Raw genomic sequence first — 19587 nt, forward strand, 5'->3', positions numbered from 1 at the left:
TCTCCTTTCCTCTCCTTTCCTCTCCTTTCCTCTCCTTTCCTCTCCTTTCCTCTCCTTTCCTCTCCTTTCCTCTCCTTTCCTCTCCTTTCCTCTCCTTTCCTCTCCTTTCCTCTCCTTTCCTCTCCTTTCCTCTCCTTTCCTCTCCTTTCCTCTCCTTTCCTCTCCTTTCCTCTCCTTTCCTCTCCTTTCCTCTCCTTTCCTCTCCTTTCCTCTCCTTTCCTCTCCTTTCCTCTCCTTTCCTCTCCTTTCCTCTCCTTTCCTCTCCTTTCCTCTCCTTTCCTCTCCTTTCCTCTCCTTTCCTCTCCTTTCCTCTCCTTTCCTTTCCTTTCCTTTCCTTTCCTTTCCTTTCCTTTCCTTTCCTTTCCTTTCTTTCCCTTTCCTTTCCTTTTCCTTTCCTTTCCTTTCCTTCCTTTCCTTTCCTTTCCTTTCCTTTCCTTTTCCTTTCCTTTCCTTTCCTTTCCTTTTCCTTTCCTTTCCTTTCCTTTCCTTTCCTTTCCTTTCCTTTCCTTTCCTTTCCTTTCCTTTCCTTTCCTTTCCTTTCCTTTCCTTTCCCTCTCTGCCTTATCACATGCCTATAGATATACAGATCTATTACATTTATTATAACAGATTTGATTCCCCTTTAAGGCTTTTACTGACTTCTTTTTAATGACTTTTACTAAATTGTTACATAATACTGCCCGCATTTGAGTCAGATTAATAGCTTAGGGTCTCAGAGAGGAAGACCAAAAATATAAATTCTAATCAATTAACATTTATTACAGACAGCTTATGGTTGCATTATTTTCCACTACATATTAAAGAAGTTATTATTTATTCATCTTTCTTTACTGCTTTATCATTATCTGGACAAAATCTGTTTCAAAACTGATTTTATACAAAAGTATGGAATTAATTTTATCATGTACTATATATTCTATTAAATATCTAAAATAAACTATAGCATATAAATAAAACACACAGAGGAAAATTAACATATATATATGTTATTATATATATAATATTATATATATTAACATATAGATATATCTGTGTGTGTATATATACATACATACACACACACACACACATATATATATATATATATATAAAATTTTTTTTCAGGCTTTACAATGTCTTATAAATAATAAATTCCTAATACAAACTGATCTGATCTAATACAAACCAATACCAATCCATCATACAGATAAAAAAAAATAGTTTTCTCTTAATTAAATTCTGAGTTAATTACTCATTAACTCAGGTATTGCATTTTTTTCCTTGGCAGTTGGTGTGCAAATACATTTTCAGACCTTGTTTGTTAGCAATGATTTTAAATGACCAGTCAGTAATATGTAAATAAGTAAATTTAATGGGCAATTGTGCTCAAATAAGATCATTCATTAACTAAGGTCTGGTTCTATATTGCCTAAATCAGATGCATTCTTTTGATCTTCGTGTTTGATCAACTTTTGCATCAAAATTTAACTGTCTAACTGTTTCATGTGTGCCTGTATAAAAATAATAAGAATATTATTAAAAATATAAATATATTACATAAAAACAAAAAACACCTGTTACCTCTGCAAAACATAAAGCATAAAATGAATTCTGAGTGTTAAAAAACAGTAATTGTATCCATGCTTGGAATACAGATCTCATTCATTTGATTTCATTTCATAAGTGAGGTTATATCAAAAGATCGTTGAATGTCTTGAGTTAGAAAGGACCTTTAAATATCACCTAGTTCCAATCCTTATGCCATGGACAAGGTCACTTGCCACCAAATACCCAACCACCCTTAATTTGAACACTTCCAGGAATGGGTAATTCTCAAGTTCTCTGGGCAATCTTTTCTCATGTCTCATCTCATCAGTGAAGAATTTCTTCCTAACATCTAATCTAAACATACTCCTTTATAGTTTAAAGTTTTTATATGTCTTTCTGCCACTGTACTCTCAGGTAGCTGATTCTCCTCATCTTTTCTGAAGGCAGATTCACTTGTCACCCAGTAGAGCTTCTACATTCTTCTTCACAGGGCTGCTGCCTATAAGCTAGTTGCCCAGCCTATATCCATTTATTTATTTATTTTTAATTGCTCGACCCAAGAGTATCACCTTGCATTTGGCCTTGTTGATCCATGTGTTGTTCACACATGCTGACCTTTCAAGCTTATCCAAGTCTCTTGGTGTAGCATCCACTCCCTCCAGTGTGTCAGCTCCACCTCTAAGTTTGCTGAAGGGGCACTCAGTAGCACAGTTCTTGTCACAGGGATATTAAATAGAACAAGTTCCAATATAGATCCCTGAGGATCATCACACATCACAATTTTCCACTTTCACTGCAGCACTTGTGCAACCATCCATCCAGTTCCTTATCTACCAAGTGGTCCAGGAATAAATGGATCACACATCTATACATACAATTGCTTAATATAAAATTCATGCATAAAATTAATGTTTGACTTCCTATCAAATATTCAGTAGGCTTTAAAGATGTTTTCCGCTTGAGAAAATATTTGATAAGTTAAGGGAACTAAATAAATAAATAAATAAATATCCATCATTGCATGTTTTTTTCCCCTTACTTCTGAGTTTCTCTCTTTTTTTTTTTTCTTTTTTTTTTTCCTTTTTTTTTTTTTTTTTTTTTTTTTTTAAAACAGAGTGGAAGAAATCCCATGCTTGTATAGTATGATCATTATCTAGTGACTTTAACTGAGTTACAGTGATTTATATAAGTAGAAGACATGACCTTTTCTGATTTATTTTGGCAAGGAACTTTCTCTCAGTTTTTTGGCACTAATTATGTGCTTTTGTCACCAGTTACTAAATCTCTAGCAGTACTGTAAAGGTACTCTGAACATACGCTTATAGGTGACAGCCCAAATAATTCAAAGCCAACTTCACTAGAAATTCCTGACTTTTTAACCTTCATATAACGAAAAGGTTATCAGTAACATTTAGAGACAGATCTATAATGATACAGATCAGAAGTAAATGCTTTCTCATTATTTATTTATCTTTAAATGTGGTCCAGAAAGATAAGTAGATTTTACAAGAACCTAAAAGAAATACGGTCCTCTGTTTAAACTCTCAATATTTTTTTTTTTTTTTGCTTCTTTTTTAATGGAAAAGTGTAAGAAATGGTAAGTTTGCTTTTCACAGACTACAGCTCCAAAAGTCTTACAGTATATATTTGCATTGAGTTGTGATGGAGATTCACACAATGATTTCTGGGCAATGAGACTTGAATCCCCTCACTGTTTCTTACCCTGTCACTATGGATATCTGAAAGTTCCTGAGGGACCATAATAGTCAGAGATAACTCAGGGTCTCTCTCCTACAGATTTTTTATGTACTTTGAATGGAGCACAGGTCACAGCTAGCAAGTCTTCTGTAAATCTTTTCAAAGCATTTTATAATTAGCTGCTTTTGCAGACTTCATACCTGAGCCTGTTCTCCAGGAATGAAAAAGAAGAAAAGAAGTTCCCATTAGAACTGAAGTTCAGATGGGGTGAGGTGCTCTTGTCCACTGCTACTTAAACAAAATATGCAATCTGTTTAAAACACAACCACACTAGGTCAGAAGCTCTTAATGACCATCATATTCCAAATGAACATCAGTGTAGTATGTTCTGGAATCAGAGTCATTTTTGTAAGATTTTCAGAACATATTAAGATACATGAAAAAATTTATTTTCATAGTAGACTAGCTAGCAATCATTCTACATAAGTAATATATAAATATTTATTAAACTATTTATCTATATCAATAAACTGAACAGAAACTGGGATAAACAATTGCTGGTGTGCATATTGGCATGGTTTTGATCCAGACCACCAAGTAATTTGCCAGAGAACATCTATGTACAAACTGGAAAAGAGAACATGCCAGGGATTACTTTGGACAAGGCTGATTGGCAATTTGTGTTGCACAAAGATGAAAAAAGCTTGGGGGAATTTTATTTGAACTTATAAGAGAATTTTGTTGCACAAACTGAATTATCCTGATGCCTTTATTTCAGCTGACCACTGAAAACAGAAAATTTATAAACACAGGATATAGTGTAAGTAATAATGTTAGTCTTATACTAACTCGACAACTCACAGTATGTGTTCCTTTTATATAGCAATTTTTAATTTTCACCTTTCCATTAATTGTATAAAACCTGTGACAGTACATTAAGATTCTCGATACCAATCCTGATTAGCTCTTGTAAAATAAAAGATAAAAACTAAGTACATTTTCAAAAGTTATTTCATCATTTATTCTGGACAGTCAAAGCAGGAGGAGCTGTCTATGTTATTCTGGATATGGTTTAGTGGGAGCTATTGGTAATAGGTGAATGGTTGTACTGGATGATCTTTTAGGTCTTTTCCAACCTTGGTGATTCTATGATTCCATGATTCTATGATTCTCTGTCACATTACTAGCTATAGAAACTCTCTTACTATAAACTTACAAAATAACCTGAGTAAGGTAGAGACCATCTTTGCCTATTGTTCCAAACCGATGTGTAACTATTTACAAAAAACTTAAAAACAAAAAATTCACAACACCTTGAATACTCATTTTCATTTGAATTTGTGTTAATTGAACCCAGTGAAGTGTATAGTGTGAAAATCATATAATCATAGAATGTCTTGAGTTGAACGCTGCCTTAAAAATAATCTGGTTTCAATATGTCTGCCACATGTTGTTGTCCAAAACCCCCTCCAAGCTGGTCTTGAACGTTTTCAGAGGTGGGACATTCACAACATCTCTGGGCAACATGTTCAAGAATGTCATCACCTTTGAAGTACAGAATTACCTCCTAGTGTATAGTAATTCTGCCCCTGTACTCAGCATTGGTGAGGCGTCACCTCAAGTACTGTGTTGAGTTTTCAGCACCTTGGTACAGAAAGGACATGGAGGTGCTGGAGCCAGTCCAAAGAAGGGCAACAAGGCTTGTGGAAGACTTGAAGAATATACCCTACAAGGAACAATTGAAGGAACAGGGACATGATTTAGCAGAGGGTTGTTAGAGTAGTATGGTTAGGTTGTGGTTGGACTTGATGATCTTTAAGGTCTCTTCCAACCTGAGCAATTCTATGATTCTGATTCTGTGATTCTATGATTGTGCTGGGATCCCCAGACCTGGATACAATACTCCAGATGGAGTTTCATGAGGGTGGAACAGAAGGGGACAATCACTTAGCTCACCCTACTTGCTATCCCCCTTTTGATGCAACCCAGGATCCTGTTGGTCCTGTGGGTTGTATGCACACACTTCTGACTCATGTAAAGCTTTTATTGCTCACCAGAACCCCTTTTTCCTTACGGCTGCTCTCAATGAGTCTTTCTACCAGTGTGAATTTGTTACCCAAGTGCAACACCATCCTTGTCAGCAAGGATGAAAGGAAGATTCTAAATGAGAAGCTATAGAAAAGTTAATCAATTAGACTTTATTGATTATAGGTAAGAACAACTGATTAATTTACTCAATTGTACTATCTACTTTCAGTTATTTTATCTTAAAAAGATCCAGTATTTGAGCAGGCAGAACTAGACAGAAAGTATATATTGCACTCAAGTTTGTTATGTCATAAAATCTTCTTAACACATTCCAAAGGAAGTTTGCTCTTTTTTCAGCCTAGAAATAGCTCCGTATTAAAAATAAAAATGTTGGAAGGTAATATGATTGTGTATTTTTAACAGCCCCTGAGTCTAAAGTAAAGGTTTAGGCACCTGATTTCACTAACCAACTTATTCAGAAGAAGCATGTGTTTGACATTGCAGTTCTTCACTCAGTAACTGTATCATTACTGCAGTATAATATACTTTTAAATTTAATGTTTATTTATAGAAGATAATCTTTTAAATCAGCACAGTTACATTTTTTTATATTATAAAGCTTTTTTATTATTTTCAATATTTGATAGAATTAGCAGAATCACAAATAAGACTAAAGTAAATGTTCATGTAAATAAAATTATAGACAAATTTGCATAGGTCTGTCAATTTTAACTGTTCATGTTTATGACAGTGAATGACATGTTCCTTTCCTTAATAATTCACATAAAACACATGAACATTGGAGGTGACTGTCTCAAATATCTAACTTTTGTTTTAAAAGTCACAGATGTGGAACAAATATGAGAGATCTATATTAACATAGAATTTTATGAGTTGGAAGGAACAATGAAAGGCCACATGGGACAACTCCCCTTCAGTGAATAAGGTCATCTACAGCTGTATTTTGTTATGTATGGCCCTGTCCAGTCTGACAGAATGCAAGTGGTTTCATGAATCAAAGTGAACACAAATAAAGGAGTTAGAACTAGTTTTTTAACCAATATTTGTATTTAGTTTATTTGTAAATCATCACAAAAATAATAATCCTTTTGTCTAAAATGTGTAAGGATTAGCTAATTTGTGATTACAATTGAAATAAATTTTGCCTTTGACTTCTAGGGCAACCAGATTTGATTGTGTTTCTATTTGATTTCAATGTTTATATCTGTATTTTCCTTTAAGATGAGTTTGAAATATCAGCCACATAAAGATGTTAGATAGAAAAATGACTTATGGTTTTGGTTCTTGGAGTAAACCAAGAGTGTGCATGTCATTATCTGAATTATTTACAGATATAACCATGATGTGCAATAAGTAAGAACAATTCACATAAAATTATGCATTTCAACTAATTGAGTCAAGGAGCCTTAATCTAAGATCTACAGAGTACTAGATATGACACCTGCACTTCCAAAACAATATGTATATCCTCAGTGAGATGATATATGACATAAGTGAAAATTTGTGTATCAAAACTAACTTTTAACATGGGCAAAGTTTAATTGACTTTGATAGAGAAACAAAAAAAATGGATAAAATCTCACATAAGCAGCCATGACAAAGATTAACTCTAAAGGCCAACATGATTATCTGAGAAAGATTATCTTTGCTTATTCCTGTTTAGGTAAATAATAGTGGAAGGAGGGTATCAGATCCACACTGCAAAGGACCAACTTCTTTTATGTAGAGTTTCCTAGCAAATGGTGAGTGGATACCGTGTGCCCCGGTGGTGCAGCCGTAGAATTGCCGCTTGCAACACCAGAGGGCCCGGGTTCGAATCCCCCCTGTGGCACAAGGGGTAGAAATGCCGCTCTGCTACACAGAAGGCTTGAATACCGGGAGTTGGACTCGATGATCTCTAAGGTCTCTTCCAACTCGCACAATACTATGATACTATGATACTATGATACTATGATACAGTATTTATGTTGCCAATGCTGAATATACCTACAAGTAGAGAAAAAATACCTCTTAGATGATATCTTCATATTAGTAAATAAAGAAGGGCTTTATTTCATTTACTCATACATAAACATAGATATTTTCATAAGTACTTGAAGTTTGTGTGTTTGGAATAGTAAAGAGATTTATCTGTTTTACCTTTTCATAGCTGAGATATGTAGCATCAAGGTGTCATGGTTTTGTAATTTTTGCTATTGGTATTCCATATCATATCATCATGTGGAGCACAGAGAAGAAGAATGACACATCCCAGTGGACCTCACGGTCAGAGAGGGAAATATGTCACAGAAGTGACACTCTCTCAGTGCCTAGCAGTGAATGTGGGTGTGCTATCAAGCTGTGTGCCTTCAATTTCAAAGTAGGCTTCTCGGTCTTCAGAAAACTCTCTCTTATTTTACTTGATTTAATGACTTACTTAATTTATTTATTATCAATTTCAATTAGATTGTATTATGTTGTGTTATCTTGCATTCCGATGTCGTAGTTAGTAAAATAAGTTTTTCTCCTTAGATCATCGCCACTGCTCTGTTTGTTTCCTTGATCCCAGCTCCCATCTCCCTACCCCTTCCCTCCTCCCTTCCCATTTTTGGAGTCAGGGGACCCACAGGCCTACTGCACCCCTGTCATGGACACAGGTTGATCTAGATAACTCAGTGACACAAGGCCATACATGTTCAAAAAGAAGTAATTTATAATAAATGCACTGAGACTTCTTAAAAAGTGAGCTATTCCCTAGCAAAAAACAAACAAACAAACAAACAAAATACTAAGATAGTTAAGGAGGGGCAAAACAGATCTGTAACTTGATTTTGTAGGCAGAGATAAAGTCTTACCATGGTCAGTGACAAGACCTCTGCATTTTTCAGTACAGTGGAGGTGGGCAGAAAATGTATCTGAATCTCAGTAGTCAAGAGGGTGTTATTCAGAATTGTATTTGGTATTTCAGTGAGGATGTACGTATATTTGGAAAGATGTTACAATTCTCCAAAAGCCAGAAAGGGTATTGCCTCAGAAAAGATTATTTCAAGCTAGCTTCTCTGGAGGTGGTGACATGAGGAGGAAACAAGAAAATTGTGTGGGAGTTGTAGGAAGAAAAAATGGCAATAACATCAATAAGATTATGCCACACGATGTACTAAAGAAGAGGGTGTTTTTATGACTAAATGTGCATGTGTCTTACATGTTTTATCACTCTTAATTACTCAGTTAATTACCATACGGTATATTTACTCAGGGACAAAGTAGAAGGAAAAACAGTTGGATGTCCAAAACCAACCAGTTAAGATTACATTTTAAAAATAACATTCAAGATTTTGACTATAGTCTGGCCAGAAAATGTCAGGACATGGAAATGTTTGGGAATAGCTATATAGCTAAAAATTAAATCACTTGATTTTTTTAAGCAGTTCTAAATTAAGGGAGGGTACAATTAAGGGTATATGTGTGTTTGTGGCCTAGCAAGTTCCAGTCACACATTTTTAACATGGATTTAACCTCACTGATATTATATTATCTTTTTAAAGTTATTATACTGACACTGGCTAGTGTTGAAATTAAAGGCTTGTCAACCTTGCCATTATAAATGTCAATATTTAGGAGTTTATAACTCAGCTGTAAAAATTTCCTTCAGGCTCAAAGTTGGCAGTGAAGGCTATAAACCAGAGCTGATTTTTCCTCCCCCACAAAAACCATTAAAGAATATGTTTGCGCTAAATCTGCGGATATTGGAGTGAACAAAATGCAGACATTAAGTACCTTTTGATCTTTTTTATGTCTTGCATAAAACTCAATAACACCTTTTATCACTATGTTTTATTTACTGTTTTTGTTGTTGTTGTTGTTGTTTTTGAGTCTTCAGTTGATTTTAAAGCTTATGAAAACTGTCAAATTGACACACCTGAAAGGTTAAATCTTCTGTTTGCTCACAGAGCAATTCTTTTCTAGTCAAAGGCTACTTATATATCAATACAAGTAGGCTTTCAACTTCAAGCAGATTCCTGGCTCATAACTTTTTTTTGACAGAAGTAGATTCCTTGCAGATTATTTGTTGAAGCAGTAATAAAAATATTATTAATGCAGACTATATCAAAATAATATAGAAAATAATCTCTCCCTTGCAATATTTAGTTGGCTGCAGCATATTGCTCAAATGATTGTTCTCTTATTTTAGCAACATTTTGCGTTATCCCTGTCAAAACCATAGTGTTCTTTTTTAAACAAGTTCTTTTGTTTCTACTTTTGTTGCATAATTCTTTGAAAATTCTTATTTATTTATTTAATAATAAATAATTCTTATTTATTTATTTAATTTCATGTAGCAAATCTCTCTCTCTGACATTTAGATTTCTTTTACATATATAGAGATCATTCTATCAACTTTGAAGTTGAAGTCTGAGTAATCTAATCATTTTAACATCCGTACTCTACTCTACCCTGGTTTCTTAATTTTGTTTCTCCATGATCATCAGTGTGAAAGAGAATAAATAAAAAGGATTTAAGTTAGAGGACAGGAGCAAGAAAAAAGCAAATTTAACAAGGTAACTTAAAAACAGATGAATTAAATTCTTATGATAGAGCGTATGGAATTTAATAGGAGAATCTGGATAGTGAAAATATACATGAAATGAAAAAGTAACAGGAGAATTCCTGAAAAAAATAACCCACTAATATCTCTGTTTCCCTGAACCAAGAGGATCCCAACATCAAATCTGTGAGATTTTGAAAAAGAATTCATGGTAAGGATTACTCTACAATTCCACATTTTTTATACTCCATCCTTGACTACCTGCAATGTCCTAGAGAGAGAAAATGGGTGTAGAGAGTCTTTAAGCAGTGTGAGGAGGTATGTATAGTGTTCATTATTGACCCTGCCATTTTTAATAAAAATTTAAATAGCTATTTCCTTACAACACATGGTGTATTTCTTAGCCGGCTGCGATCCATGCTGCAGTTAAATGATTTTTATTTATTTGGTTCATCTGTAATTACAAACACCTTAATTCCCTTGAATAGAAGGATAAAAATAAGAAAGCCAAATATTAAGACTATAAATTGACACAATCTCACCTTATTATTTCAAGGTTTTATCTCCTGCATGCACAATACATAACGGAAGAAGTTAAAAATAATTCTGCATATTACTTCTCCATTTCTTCTTACTGTAGATACAATATTGTTCAAATGAATCTGATAACTTAGTTATAAACTATGTTATAATCTAGCCTGTATTAAGCATAAGGCAGGTGGAAACAAGAAAAGAAATCAGTTTTCAAAATTGTTCCAAATAGATTAATTCTTAGATAACTAATAGGGGGAAGTGAGAAAAAAAAAAATAAAAAATGTTAATTTTTACAAATATATGTTCTTACAAGTTTCAAGCTAAATTTTTTAAAATTCATAGCAGAAGTAGCAAATTAAAGTAGGTGTAACTGGCATAACATTCTGTTAATTTAAAACTCTAGGCTTAAATTAAAATAAAATAAACAAGGACTAAAAATCCACCTAATATACATAGAATCTTATTCAAGAAATGTGCTTGCTACAAAACTGTTTCTTTTAATATTTGATAAATATTATTATTTTTTAACTTTGCTCATTTAGCAACAGGAAAGACAGCACATCAAATCTTTGCATTCTAATTAAGACTGCATTCAGTCTAAGTTTTCTCTTAATTTCTGCAAATAGTAGTGCTCAGTAATTCTTAAAGTCTCTGTGGAAGAGAGACTGATTTTTGAATCTGAAAGTGTTCAGATAAGTGTGAATATAAACATCAGGAACAGATCTTGCTATCTGAAGGACAGTCAAGCATTTTCATCAAATTCAGAATGGAAAGACAGAATCCTAACTTGTGTTTTTAACTTTTTTACCCTTATTATTACAGAAATGGGCACTGCAGATAACATTCAGTCACATCATGATTTGAATTATACTTTACGTTACAGCAAATGAGTAGTTTTGTTAGTTTAATAGCATAAATGGGTAACATAGATCTATTAAACGTCTTTAGGACTTTTTCAGTTCCACTCTTAGTAGAAGTGTGTGATGAAATGCCACTGTTATAAATCTTGGAGTGCATAAAATAAATTTCTTATGAAGAGTACAAATTCCAGAGAAGCATTCCAGGAGTTAATCTATGCAAACCAGACTGTCATAGAATCATAGAATTACCCAGGCTGGAAAATATGTTTTAGTTCTTTGAAATTAAGACAAAATGTTTTACAGTTTTTTTGGAAAGCAAATTTGTGTTGAAAGATCTTATTTTTCACCTTGTAACAGAAAACCACTTCTCTCAATTTCCCTGTGTGTTTTTCTATTTTTCCTTTTCAGATCTCCCTGTTTGAGACCTATTCCGTAATTTTACAGGACTAATTTTACCATCACATTCCACCAGTCAAACAGATAAACATCTTTTAAAAATGTTCCTATTCTGTTGAAGATCCAGAAATAAAATTCATTAAAGTTTCATTTCCAATGAACTGTAATAGAGAACATAATCTATTATTCTAATTTATAGCATAAATTTTTGCTAGAACTCTACATGAGAGGATATGCAGCTATAACATAAGTATAATAGAATGCAAAAATAGGTCAGATATAAAATGACAATATTGGAATGATACATTTTATTGATGATGAAGAAAATTTTATAGATTTAACTTTTAAAAACTTATGAATATTCCCAGAAAATAGCAATGGCAAAAATTTTTCTTAAAGAAAACCATATGATTCAAAATGTATGAGAGGACGAGTTATATACATTAACTGTGAATTATATCTGACTTGTTAGGAAAAAAAAAAAAAATCAAAACTGTAGAAGGAATCGGATTTCTTGATTTTCTTTCCCAAAAAACACAGAATCACAGCATCAGAGAATCGTAGGGATTGGAATGGACCTCTGGACATCATATATTCCAATTGCCCTGCTAAAGTAGGTTTCCTGTAGCAAGTTGTACAGAAAAGCATCCCATGGAGGAGAACTTCCCTTGGCTTGCAGGACATGTTCTTTTTATTGCACCCCAGATGACATGGCTCATAGTCAACCTGGTGTACACCAGGACACCAATGTCCTTCTCCCTGTTTGATCTTTAGAAAATGAATACTTTTAAATGTTATGTTCTCATTCTTGGCACTTGGCCTTGTTGAACCTCATCCCATTCACCCCAGCCCAGCAATCCAGCTCATCTAGATCACTCTGAAGGGCCTCCCTACCCTTAGGCAGATCAACACCACCTCCCAACTTGGTGTCATCTGCAAACTTACTGAGGGTACACTCAATCCCCTCATCGAGGTCATCAGTAAAGATATTAAACAAGATGGGCCCTAGAACTGACCCCTGGCAGACACCATTTGTAACGGGTCACTAGCTGGACTTAACCCCACTACTACCACTGGGCATGGCCCTCTAGCCATTTCCTTACCCAAAGAAGGGTATACCTGTCCAGGTCACGGGCAGCTGATTTCCGCAGGAGAATACTGTGAGAGATGTGTCAAAGGCTTTGCTGAAGTCTAGGTAGACTACATCAACAGTCTTTCTCTTGCCTACCAGTCTGGTCACCCAGTCATGCAAGGAGACAAGGCTGGTCAAGCACAACCTGCCTTTCATGAGCCCCATGCTGGCTGGGCCTGATTCTCTGGATGCCACGCACATGCCGTATGTTCTCACCCAATGTGATTTGCTCCATAACTTTCACTGGTACTGATGTCAGGCTGACAGGCCTGTAGTTCCCCGGATACTCCTTACAGCCCTTCTTGTAAATGGGAGTCACATCAGCAAGCCTCCAGTCCTCTGGGACCTCTCCAGATAAACAGAAGTGCTGATAGATGGCAGAGAGTGGGTCCACAATCACCACTGCTAGCACCCCCTGCACCCTAGGGGTGCCTATCCAGTCCCGTGGACTTGTGACAGTCCATGTGGAGGAGGAGCTTTCTAATTGTCTCTACCTGAATAACTGGGGGTGTATTCTGCATTCCATCCCAGACTTCCGCATCAGAGAGTACAGTACCCTAGGCTTACTGATCTGCCTATTAAAGGCAGATGTAAAGAAGGTCTTGAAGATATCAGCCTTCTCCTTATTATCAGTGATCACATTTCCTGCTGCATCAAGTAAAGGATGAAAATTCTCCTTGACTCTTCATTTTCTGTTGATATATTTGTAAAAGGATTTCTTATTCTCTTTTACTGCAATGGCCAATCTAAGTTCAAGTTGGGCTTTTGTCTTCCTAACTTCCTCCCTGCATTCCTTGTAATCTCCCCAAGTAGCCTGTCCCTTCTTCCAGAGGACTTACATAGACTTTTTTTCTTCCAGAGTCTCAGCAATTGTTCCTGGTTCATCCACACTGGTCTTTCTCCCCTTAATAGTACATGACTCATCTTAATGTCTTGAATTTACTTTATCTATCTGAAATCTACTCATGTATCTTCATTGCTGTCTTTACATTGGAGCGATATGCATTGGAAGGGTAGAACATTCACTGTTCAAGGAGTGGGTTGGATAGTCACAGACAGGGGGTTGTGGTCAATGGCTCTTTGTTAAGGTGGAGGCCAGTAATGAGCAGTGTCCCCCAGAGGTCTGTCTTGGGACAGTTGCTCTTTAATATTTTATCAATAATTTAGTAGGACTAAGTACACTTATATTAACATTGCAGATAACAGGTAAGAAGTGTAGCTCAAGCAACGGAAGGATGGAATTTTGTTTCAAACTAAAAGAGTGGAGATTTAGATTAGATATAAGGAAAAAAAGTTTTTTACAACTAGGGTGGGGAGGTGCTGTAAAAGGTTGCCTTGTGTCACTGTTTTATGATTTTTCGTTATCGGTATTTCATATCAGAATAGTAGTGCACTGGGTTAAAGTGTTAATGCTCCAGTTCCAGGCACCTGTCGCAGAACAGAACTACATAACCCTGGGGGCTTTGCAGTCAGAGAGGAGATATAACCCTTGGCAAGGTCATCTTATGTCCCCTTTTTTCCTTAGTCTTTCCACCCTGTTGCTTGTCCCAAATGCATGCATCACCTCAGCACCACTACAAGACCTACAGCTTTCAGATACTCTCTCATTATATTTGATTTATCAGCTTCAGTTCTAATTATATTGTTTAATAGTGTGTTATCTTGCATTCTGATGTCATACTTAGTAAATTAGTTTATTTCTTCTCAGATCATTGCCCGTTTTTAATTATTTTGGTGTCCCTGTTTTCCTTTTCTGGAGGTGTGGATTTTGCTAAATTCCTTCACCCTGCTAGTCATGGAACCGGGCTGAACCAGCCTGTAAATCACTGACACCTTGAGATACTGTGTCTCCATTAGAATGTCTCCATTCTTGGAGACATTCAGCATCAGTCTGGTCTAAACCGTGAGCAACATGATATACCTGTAAATGTCCAGATTCATTGCATGGAAGTTGGACCAGATGACGTTTAAATGTCCTTTCCAACTCAAAAGATTCTATGATTTTATGATGTCATCCAAACATCTGGATAATCACAGAATCATAGAATTATGGAATAGATCTTAATAGTTGGAATAAATCTTAATAGTTGGAATAGATCTTAAAGACCTTGTAGTTCCAATCTCCCTGACATGAACAGGGTTGTCAACCATTAGACTAAGATACCTATAGATCCATCTAACTTATCCTTGAATGTGTCCAGGGGTGGAGCATCCACAGCTTCTCAGGGCAATCTGTTCCAGTACCTCATCACACTCTGAGTAATTTCTTCATAACAGCTAACTTAAATCTCCCCTCTTTTAGTTTGAAGATATTCCTCTTTGTCTTATTATTATCAAACCATGTAAAAAGTCAGTCTCCCTCCTGTTTATAAGCCGCAGTTTTCTGATGATCTTTGAGGATCTCCTCTGGATCTACTCCAACAACTATGCATCTTTCTTATGCTGGTGGCCCCAGGCCTGCACACCAGATGAGGTATCATGAGGGCAGAATAGAAGGGGACTAGCACCTCCCTCTCCCTGCCGACCACTATTTTTTTGATGCATCCCAGGATACTTTTGTCTTTTATTGAGGTTGAGATAGATGGTCTTGATCAGCATGGAGAGGAGCACGCTTTGAGGACACCTTATTAAGGCATATCAGTGCTCAAAGGAAGCTTGTAGAAAGATAGAAACCAATTTTTACATGGGCTGATAGTGATAGAATAAGTGGGAATATCTGTAAAGGAAAAAATGTAGTTTTATCTTATGTTAAGGGGAAATTCTTTGCTTCAGTGATGGTGAGGAACTGGAACATGTTGCCCAGAAAGGCTGGAGGTGCTTCACCACTGGAGGTGTTCACAGCCAGTTTGGATGGAGCTTTTTTGGCTGAGGCACTGGGGTTGGAAGTAGATGATTTTTAAGGTCCTTTCCAATCCAAGCCATTATATGATTGTATGATGATTGATGTTGATAAAAGCATGTATTGTAATCTCAGCAAACATTACTTTACTTTTATTTAGATTTTTTTTCATGTGTTCTTGTTTCATTTTCCTTTTTCTTTTTTTTTTTTCCCTTTTTGTCTTTTGTAAAGGTCTTTCAAAATCCCAGAATTTCATTGAAAATCTTTGTTATGGTTTGTTAAAGAATGTAATAAACAGTTCATAAGCACTACCAAAATAAAAATACATAATTATAATATAGATTTTCTATATATGTATATATATATATATAATCTATATATATATACAGATTCTGCAGGACATTTCACACATCTGAATGTGTTTCAGTAATGGAATTTTTCTTCCCTGAGAACTTTGAAAAAAAAAAAAATCATAGAAAACTTTGAATTCTGCTACTTTACCATACTTATAATGACAAACAATAGTAATATATCCAGTGAAATGCTAAGAATTCATTGAATGTCAAAAGTTTTACTTGGAAAAAGAACAAACAATTAAGTAAACGTTCATAGTGTGAATTCAGAATCTGTAGAAATAAATATATACTCTTATCAGAACTGCAGCATGACATAAAACACTTTCACTTTGTTTATTTTTCATTCTCTGATGTAGCTGCATACTCTGAATTCCTTGTGAGAGTTGATGCATTGTTTTAATTCAGACTGGAATTCTTACTGAAGAAACAACATATAATACGCTGTTGTAAGAACTGTGTTATTATTGATAGGGATTAATTAATTGATACTACCCTGAGTGAGAATAAAAAACAATTCTCTTGTTAAAGACTCGCAATCCAAGCTACTAGAGCAAGAAAATACAGTGTTGTCTAAATTTTAAGCACACAGCTCCCAGGAAAGAGTAATGTTTGTTGCTGTCTTCTTTCTATGGTAAAGCTGAATAATAGATCTTCCTTGTTGGTTTCAGTATGTAAAAGTAAGGTACACAAAAAACTGATTGCTCCCACAAGAAAACATGCTGAGTATAACTGCAGTTCAGTGTTTAAGAGACACCATTATAAAGAAAGACATTTATTCATAGACATGATCCTACAAGAACTACAGAGCTTCACTTAGAAGTTTAGATGAATGAGCAAATAATGTCAGTGTACTTTAGTATTTTTCTTTGTCCAGTGTGTATACACACTTTCGAGGAGAAATATCAGGAAAGAATGAAGAAATGAAAAGATAAACAAAGAGAACTACTGAGAAAGACTTTTGAAGTGTGTAGATACATATTTGATTTTTTTTTTTTTTTTCCTTTCTGTATACATTAACTGGATCGATGATATTTCTGCCACTAAGTATGAAGGACAGTCCATATTAATAAGATCTTAATATCAAGTGTGCTTAGCAGTAAATTCAAGAACTTTATTAACATTTTGCTTATCAAATACCTACCATGAAAAATATATGCTGTCAGAATTTCTGTGGAATTGGAAAGTAGAACTGATTGAATTTATATGATTACTTCTATAATTTTTTTGTTATATTTTCAGACAGCAGTGGACTTCTTAGACTTTCTGTTGTGTTCTACAGACTAAGTGAATTTAATTTCTCATATTCTCTCATTATAAATGGGGGGGGGGAGAACAACACAAAAAAACAAAAAAGCAAAAAACAACAACAATGTTGTTGTTTCAGATCACTGAAATTTTAAAGTTTTACTTAAATATTATTTGGGCACATTCTGAATGCAATTTGTTGAAATTTTTCCCATTGCCCTATTTTGCAAGACATTTTGTTACTGAAATCATATCCAATTGAAATGTAGTTGCTTGTGCATTTAAGTCAAACTGTACACCTTAGATTGCAACTAGAAACAGCAATTAAGATAACAAACAAGCAAACAACAATGGCAACAACAGAAACCTTCCAAAATACTTCTGTGATGAAACCTTATTCATAAGATGTGAATCACTGTCCAGAATTAATTCCAGATACAAACACAATAGCTTAAGGAACATTAAGAACTGTGGTGCCTGCTTGTGTCTTACATTAAACATTCTTGTTCTTGATCAAGATGGGAAAATATAAGTGACTCTTGCTGTTAAATATATCATTTATGATTGTTTAGGACTTAAACATTCTAAAATGATTGAGGCAAGGGTAAAATGATTTTTCCTGTGAAGCACGTTGCTCACTTATCTTTTTTAAATCTGTCAAATTACCTCATATTGGCCTAAGCTTTGAGGTAGAGCTATCTGACTTTTTACCTTAATTGGGCATGCCAAAAGACATGGGAAACATATTATATCTGAAGACAGGCTTAATTAGAATTCAAAATAATAAATTAGAGCAGATAATGGTGTTCTTTTAAATATAATCACAGAATCACAGAATTGTAGGGGTTGGAAGGGACCTCTAGAGATCATCGAGTCCAACCCCCCTGCCAAAGCAGGCTCCCTACAACACGTTGCACAGGTAGGCGTCCAGGAGGGTCTTGAATATCTCCAGAGAAGGAGAATCCACTACCTCCCTGGGCAGCCTGTTCCAGTGCTCCGTCACCCTCACTGTAAAGAAGTTCTTGTGCACATTCGTGCGGAACTTCCTATGCTGAAGTTTCAGCCCATTTCCCCTAGTCCTGTCCCCACGCACTACTGAAAACAGACCAGCCTCACCACTATGGCTCCCACTCTTCAGGTATTTATAAACCTGGATCAAGTCCCCTCTCAGCCTTCTTTTCTCAAGGCTAAACAGACCCAGTTCCCTAAGTCTCTCCTCGTAGGGGAGATGCTCCAGGCCCTTCACCATCCTTGTGGCCCTCCGCTGGATTCTTTCCAAGAGATCCTACATATGCCAAGCTGACAAGCTACCAGCACAGAGTAAAGCTCTTCCTGATGCATCTGCAAGACTTGTGTTCCAGATTAATCTTAGGTGAGGGGTCCCCTAGTCAGTTATTGCAAATCAGGCTAGGTCTTATAAGCACCTACTAGAACCATCATCACCACCTAGTTTAGCCATTTGTCCTGTATTAATTTTCAGAAAGACTTGCAAAATGTGGTTTCTGCAATGTTTTTTGACTCTTTAAGACAAACATTAAGAATAATGGCATCAGGAAATGCAAACTGCATTCTGAAGGCAGATAGATCACAGGTGAGCACTCCCCTCTCAGTACATCACAGGGAGAGTATAGAATATAGAATACCTGCACAGCAGCAGCCAGAATGGATTTTACTGATTATCCTTGAATCCCAGAGATGGACACACTATTTCTCTGTTCCTGTTTTGTTCTGTTTTTGTTTGTTTGTTTGTTTATTATGCTTTCTTTTATCTCCCTTCTGTTATGTGTAAACATGAACACACATAGTCATGGCCATCTCCAATACAGGATTGTTTCTCAAGATACTAAAAAACGTCAGAACTGTCATTAAAGCCAGACTTAATGTGCTTGTACCAGGATGCTAATTACCTTAAGAAAAACCAGCCACTTTAGCCCTTTCAGCTTGGTTTGTCATTACTATGGCAATCACTAGATTTATCCATCAGATAGTTGAAGTCAACTATCATTCTCATTATTATAAAGTGTGTGCAAGGAGAAAAATTCTAATACCACATCTCTTGAGTGCCTTGGCACAGATGCAAGTAAATACTCCAGACAAATACATGACTGAGGCTTTCAGAACAGAGCCATGTATAAACAAGTGTTACTCTGTGTTAATGACTGTAGTGATGACAGAAAGTTACAGAGCAGTAAATGTAGCGCACTTGGTATATTTTACTTGGAATGGGCTCCCTCTTGACATAACATTCCCCAAACTTCTGGTTTGGTCCTGGCACGGGGGCAAATACATGAGCCAGAAATACATGAGCCAGATGAGAATCTGACCTCACCTTTTCAAAGCCACTATTACTTTCACAATTACCTTGTATGATTGTGACAAGAGAAAATAAAATTTTAACTGTGCACCCAGCCAGTAAATCTTGCAGT

Source organism: Excalfactoria chinensis, chromosome 1, assembly GCF_039878825.1.
Source record: "Excalfactoria chinensis isolate bCotChi1 chromosome 1, bCotChi1.hap2, whole genome shotgun sequence".
Taxonomy (NCBI): Eukaryota; Metazoa; Chordata; class Aves; order Galliformes; family Phasianidae; genus Excalfactoria; species Excalfactoria chinensis.